The sequence below is a fragment of the Leptonychotes weddellii genome, chromosome 2, assembly GCF_054177405.1.
Source record: "Leptonychotes weddellii isolate Sample4059 chromosome 2, ASM5417740v2, whole genome shotgun sequence".
NCBI classification, from domain to species: Eukaryota; Metazoa; Chordata; class Mammalia; order Carnivora; family Phocidae; genus Leptonychotes; species Leptonychotes weddellii.
This window is the reverse complement of record NC_138370.1, coordinates 45,841,300-45,848,416: the sequence shown is the minus strand read 5'-3', so window position 1 is coordinate 45,848,416 and position 7,117 is coordinate 45,841,300.

Below are 7,117 nucleotides of genomic sequence, written 5' to 3'. Positions count from 1 at the left end.
GGCACCACCTCTCTGGCAGAGGCCACGGCCGGCGCGCCCCCTGGGCGGGAGCTCCCTGGTCTGTAGGAGCGTTCGCGCGCCGCCGCGGTCTCTACTGCATGTGGCGTGGTCCAGGCACAGGGAACAGCTGTGACTTCCCGCCGGTAAGAGCCTTTGTTTTGCACCATCTACTGTCTGTCACGTTCAGAAAAAGCCACACGGAAATGCAAACACCTTTCCAAAGGTCTCAGCGCTACCTAGGACGCAGACATCAATGCCTTGCTGATTTATCCATTCCTTTGATGATCAAATAAAATTAAGCCCAGCTCCCCCGCTGTTTGATGTACGACTCCATCCAGGCTCTTAGGGCTGTCCGAGTCCGGAGGGGTGGGGGTGGGGGGCGTCCGCGATGACTCACTCACTCCCCACTTCCCAGTCCCCGCGCCTCTGCGAAGGTACGACGGTCGCTGGTCGCGGCAGGCTTTTCCTGCGCATTCTGTTTCTTGTTCTAAAGCTCTATTTACGCAAATTACTTCTTCCTTTCATTAAGTAACCAGGCTTTATTTTCTTTGCTCTATGTCAACATGCACACATTCAGTGCTGGAGAACCAGTCAACGTTTTGTGTTATTTTTATTTCTGATGAGGCAGGTTCAAATCAAACAGCAAAGTCAGAGAAAATAATCAAACAGGTCGCCGTGCGCTTTTTGTCTTTTTTTTTTTTTTTTTTTTGTATTCGAGTTTTTCTTGGAGGATCGTTTTTAATTCTCTGCTTCATCAATGGGGCAGTTAAATCAATATCCTTGCGCGCAGCGCGAGGGCAGGAGGCCAGGCCCAACCACTCAGGCCCTGAAAGCTTCCTTGTCCTGGTATTAAAAAGGCAACTTTCCTCCCCACGGAAAGGAGGGGAGGCTTTCAGCTGGGAAAGAGCGAGGGACTGAAAGACCTTCCAGCAAAATCAGTCACTGTCTGCAGAAACCTGGCCAGTTCTGGCTGCCATTGAGAAGCTGCTAATTCTATGTCCCCTGAGGGGAGGAGGAGAGTGAGATCCCAGGTGGGTAGAGGATCCAAACACGGATGCTGATGAAGAGAGAAAATCCCCGCTCTCACTGAGGAACATGGCCTGCTTTTTGTTTTGAAGTTGGCCTGGGGTCACTGAAGATTCATGGGGCCAAGATTCCTTAGGGGATACTAAAATTATTGAATTGTTGACTCCATGTCTTGAATAATGGCCAACACTAGTTGAGAGTGGCAGGCAGTACCCCTCTCCCCAGCACCTCACACAGGGAAATGGGCTCGGTGGGGGGCAAGAGGTGGAGTGTTACCTGCTCTTTAGTGCATCAGGTACATTGTAGAAAGACTGGGAAGGCAGTGTGATTGAAACACATAATAAAGAAACCTCTTAGGTGACAAGAAGAGAGGTTTCAACCGAGTGGCTGGGACTGTGCCTTATGCTTTTATTTAAAACCACCTTCTCTCAGGGTCCAACCCAAAGTGAGTTCTAATGTAAACTTAATCCTCCCTGCTAGAGTGGCAGCTCTAGGGAAGGTTTTTGTTCTTCTTTAATTGCTGTGTCCCCATCGCCTAGACCAGTAGGCTTTCAATAACTACTTGTTAATTGAATGATAGAACATTATAAGTCCTCCCCGCCTACACACAGGCCTACACATACACACCACCACCACCACGACGGAACAAAGGGATTTGCAAATCAAGACTAGTGAAAGAAAGGACTGGCTACCCAGAATAAATTCTGACTCAACAACATCTCTACCTTCTCTTTATAATAAAGAGAAGCAAAATCACACGTGGGATGCGGAGGGGAATGAGTGCTTCTAAGGATCCTTCCTTGGGTTCTTAGAAGAGATCCTGCGACCTGGGAGCTCAGACGGAAGGCGGCATAAACATGAGCTTTGTAAAATTAGACTTATAAAGGCAAAACTGCAGAACTTTCAAACTACAGTCTAAGTAAAAGAAATCTACTCATTCAAAATACAGTTGATAAATGGGTTTTGGGAACGGCTCTAGTGAAGGAATTGTTGATCTTGGACCTTCCGGTTGGGACTCATTCGGCTTCCCTCCTCGGGGTGCTTACGTAAAGGGAATGCCCCGTGGCGAACTTCCGCGTTCTCTGGGTCACCCGCAGACCAGACTAGACAGTGGGCTCTCTCACCGCAGCCCCATAGGAGATGTGGCTGTTTGGTGCCGCCGGCCCCGTCCACGCCCCCACCCCCTGCCGGGTGATCACACCCCCGTCCTGGCTACTGACGGAGGCCACGTGCAGCTCAGCTGCCATAATGTGTATAAAAGAATCTCGGCCAGACGTTGGTTTCCTCTGTTCTTGGAATGCTTTTGGCAGATCCTCCACGGTTTCCAGGTCTCTTGGGAGGCTGAACATACATTTTCTTTATATCCGACTAGATTCCAAAGTGTTAACTAGATTGTGAACTTCCTACTACCTAGGGTCCTCCCAGCCGAGAGCTCGTCCTTTCCAGCGGTCGGGGAGCAGGAGCGTGCGCTCTGGCAAACGGCCGCCTTTCCGATGGTCCGCGGGCCCAACCTCTTTCAGAACTAGGGCGGTTCAAAGCGCCCCTAGGTTGTGTGCTGCCTGACACTGAAGAGGCTGGTCTGGACAAATTAAGAGATGCCACGGACACCAGCTTTGACCGTCCCCAGGAGGGCCGGCTCCTTGGGGGCGCGCTTATGTCGCAGCGCTTCCAGGCTTCCGGACCGTGGTCGCGCCTTTTTTAGAGCCAACAAAAGCAACAAAAGCATCCCTTCATTGGATTTCAACCCTTCTACCGATGGGGAGAGGAGCGGGTGAAGCAGGGCCCGAGTTGAGGGTGGGGGGACTGGGGGAGAGGAGTCGGAAAATGGGAGAACGCGTCTGCTGACCTTGGGATATTCGCCTTCGGTATTAATCGGGAGAGAAGTTGGGTGGTTTCGGCCCCGCAACTCACAACTCACTGGGTCAGGCTGATCCTGCAGCTAGTTACGGGTGTTAAACTGGTACGCGGGTGGGGCCATTCATTAGGCAAGAAATGGATTAGTTGTTTATTATCTATAAACATTCGAACCACAGCAACCAATCATAAAACCGCGGAAGGGCCTATAAAGTCAAGCGGCGGCGAAGCCTCCGTGTGGGCAGTGAGGGTTTAGCAATTGTTCTAGTGGTAAAGGGTCGGTTAGAGAAGGAGAGAGAAAGCAGAAGAGGGTGAGAGTCAACCATATAAAGCGATTTGTCGGGGAAATCATTTCCCAGATTAAGAATCACGATTTCTCAAAGTTTAATGGAGTGGGGGGGGGGAACTGGGGTGCCTTGGAAGCGGATGATGAGAGAAAGGAAGAAATGAGGAGTAGCGGGGCAACAGTGGGTCATTAGTGAGGTTGATAAAAGCCATAAAAGCTATTGATTAAGTGGGGGCAGCAATTTCGTCTTTGGTTCTTGGTGAAATACTTAATCGCCAACCATGAAAGCAGCCTCATAATATTTTAGGGAGGGAAAACAAGTATAAAACTGGCATCTTTCGGGCAGGAATTCCCTTTTGAGTATGGGTGAAATGCTTATTAATTCTCATTTGGGATGAAAGATTTTCTAACAGGAGTTAGTCTCAAACAGTTAAATACTGTTTTAAAATACGAAGTCTGGTTGTCATTGCTGTGAACCAATTAGCTATTTTATTTCTTTAGGTATTTTCTTAAAACAAGCCTAAACTTTCATTGTTTCTTTGATATTTTAATATATTAAGAACAATAATCCAATATTTATATTGGCTGCCAAAGGACTAATTCAATACTGTTGTCAATTTGATTCAGAACCTATGGCTTAGAAATCAACTTTTTGGTAAATATATTGGTTTGGAAACTTTTTAGGAATAAGTCTTAGAAGATAGTGACATTCACACACATCAAAGGTTTCCTATTTCTCATATTTTAAAAACATTTTTATTGAAGTATAACAATTCCCAAAGGGATACAAATCATAAGTAATGAGCTTGGAAAATATTTTTAAAAAATACTTCTCATGTAACTGCCTAAATAAAAAAAAGGGGGGCAGGCAAGGGGGGATTACCAGTACCTCAGAGGTCCCCCTCATTTAAAAAAAATCCATTTATCAGATTTTTATTTGGGGATATGTTGTTTCTAAATTGTTGCTTATCAAATGCTCAGATTTCTTTTCAGTTCCAGTATTGTGGATTTTTTTTTTTCCTGGGGATTATCTTCTGGAAAATAAAAATAAAGTGCTTTGAGCTTTCCTGTGTTGAGGAGGGAACAAAAACAGGCTCTAAATTCATTTTCCCCCCTCTGGCAACAGGCACCCCTTCCCCCAGCTTTTCTTAGTCCACGCTGAGAGACATAACAAACAAACGATTACATGTTGAAAAACACATCTGAAAACAGAAAGGTCACGTTACCACCGAGTCCTGGGGAACATTAATCTGGTGTTTGGAAAACAGTTGACAGTTGAAGGCTGAGGTTTCTCTTTTCTACTCTTGCACTGGGAGGCGGAGACGGAGACGGAGACAGAGACAGAGACAGAGACAGAGACAGAGAGACAGAGAGAATTTGAATGTGAAGAACAAGGAAGAGACCACCACCTTTGTGGCCTCTTCAGAAATAAATGCTTTGGGAGCTACCAACATTCTAACCGAGATTTTTAAAAATAAACAAATAAAGGAAACTGGACAAAGAGAGAATCCGAAATGGGTCGTGTTCTCCTTTACTCAAAGCGTGGAGGTGTGTGTGTGTGTTTTCCTAAAATAATTAATGTGAATAGTGAGAAATAATCATGATAACGTCAAGCCCTGAACGCCTGAGGGTGCCGTTTGCTGGACGAAAACCAGTCCCTTTTCAAATAGCTACGAGAAGGTGAAAGTTGATTGCCTGCCCACTTGCCTCACTACAGCATTTCTCTAAGCCCGCGCCCACCCTCCCCGACCCTTATTTCCCCTAGTCCTCCGGCTGGGCGCGGAATTCCTTCCCAGACAGAGATGGGTGCCGGTAACCCTTCGCCCACAGGCCCAAGAGTCCGGGAGGTGCCCTGGGTGTCTAGCACCCAGATATCTGTCTGAGATTGCCTGACATTCCTCTTATCTGAATTTGTGAGGTAGAAGAAGAAAAGATCTCAAGTACATTCCTGGGACGATAACTGGAGATATCACAATGAAAATTATCCTGATAATTTGCCATGACGGTAACTAGTGAATTCTTCTTTACAGGCATCCTTAGATCTGTCATCTCTAAAACAGAATGAATTGGAGAGGCGGGACGGTGGAAGGGGTCACGCAGTGAGAGCGGGAATCAAGAGACTTAGGATCAAGCAGCAGTTTTATTACAGCTTTGTGTGTCCTTGAAAACGTTACTTCAACCTTGCACAAAATGAGATCTGATGATGTGCTCTTGCGTGCTCTGATTGCTGAACAATCATCTGGCCATCGTGAGCAGACGCGATCTATTGCTAGAACCTTCTCCCCCGGCGCCTTTTGCGTGTCTGTGCAAAGCGCGTATTTGGAGCCAAGGTGACAGGGCTGGAAAGATTGGGGGCAGAACTCTGGGTCCGGAAATTTCGCGCGGAGCGCCCGGCAGTTAACGTGCCTCGGGCGGGAGTAGCCAGGGCATGCGCGATTGCTCTGCACCCTCCATCCGGGCTGACAGTGATTTACGCGCTGGTGACACAAGTCGGCCGTAAACCTGGATCGTTAGACTGTATTTGGGAGCTGCGGCAGAGTTAACGCAGGACTGCTCAGCCCAGGGGAAGGATACTTCGACCTACACACCTTTCCCCAACCTCTCCACCCGGTGCTCTACAGTTCCAGGGCGAGGAGATTGCAGCTTTTCCTGCTGGTCGGATTCAATTTCAAACCCCTCGGTTAACTGAAAGTATATCCATTCCTAGACCTGTCTGGCCCGCTGGCCCCTAGGCTGGTGGTGGTGGGGGGGGGGTGGGTCCTGGAGGCCGCGCGCCCGCAGAGCTCGGTGCGCAGGCGGCAGAGAAGCCATCGCGCGTCCAAGATCCGCACACGGTCGGTGGGAACCGAACGCCCTAGAGTTCAACGCGGATTGCCTTGATAGCTGGGTGGGGGACGGGCCGTCTGCCTTGGGAAAGAGTTATCCCTGTTCATTTATTTTAACACGTGAACTTCTCCAGAACCCACCAGCGACTGCTCCTATAGCCCCAGCGCCAGGCAAGCGGCCAAAGTGCGCTCTCGAAGAAGAAGAGAAACTGGTTCCATCCGGTTACAAATATCCTTTTTTTTTTTTTTTTTTTTTTTAAGCAATCAGATCCTGAAGCCCTTCTCTCGCCATTCACAATTCTCAGCAGGCTGCCTCCCCCAAGCTTGAGCCGCTCGAGCAGACGCCTCCGCCGGGCAGGCCTCGGGTGAAGGCCACGAGAACTCTAACATGGACAGTGAACGCTGACTCGACCTTTCCAGGTTCCTTCCTCTTTGTTTCTCAGCCCAGCAGTTCAAAAATTCATTTTATAACTATCGCCAAACAAAAACACACAACTAAGAAAGATGCCTAAGAATTAAACTGGCACCAATGTTTTGGATTTTCTCTTGGAGACGGACACGGAGGGACTCTCCCTCCCCCTCTGCAGTTCGCGCTACTTCTTCCAACTTTCGGATCTACTTGGTTCGCGAAAGCTACGCGGACGTGGCCTTGAAACGGATTGGGACGCAGCAGGTTTCTGCCATTCCCTTTAGTGTTAAGTCCCCGGACCCCATCTCCACCCCCACCCCCGCCATGGGAGCAGAGACGCGGGAAAAGCTGCCAGACTCCGGGCACCAGGCCCGGCGGTAGGAAGACCATGAGATAAGGAAGGCTTTAAGTGCTCCTCGAAGATAAGGTCCCAGAATCTTGGAGGTATTTGGCCGTGCTTCCCTCCCTACTTGCCTCTTGTTTCAATCGCCCCGTTCCCGCCCACTTCCCCTCACACACTCCCCCTCCCACACACCTGTAGGCTGAACCAGTGGCTTGGAGAGTTAGTTGCACAAGACGTGCATCCCCTCGCCACCCCCACCCCACCCCACCCCCACCGTCAGAATCTTCTAAGGCCGCACAATCCGCTTAGGTCTGGTGGAGGTCAATTAAGAGGCTAAGAAGATCTATCAACGGTTCCGCGCAAAAAAGATGGAA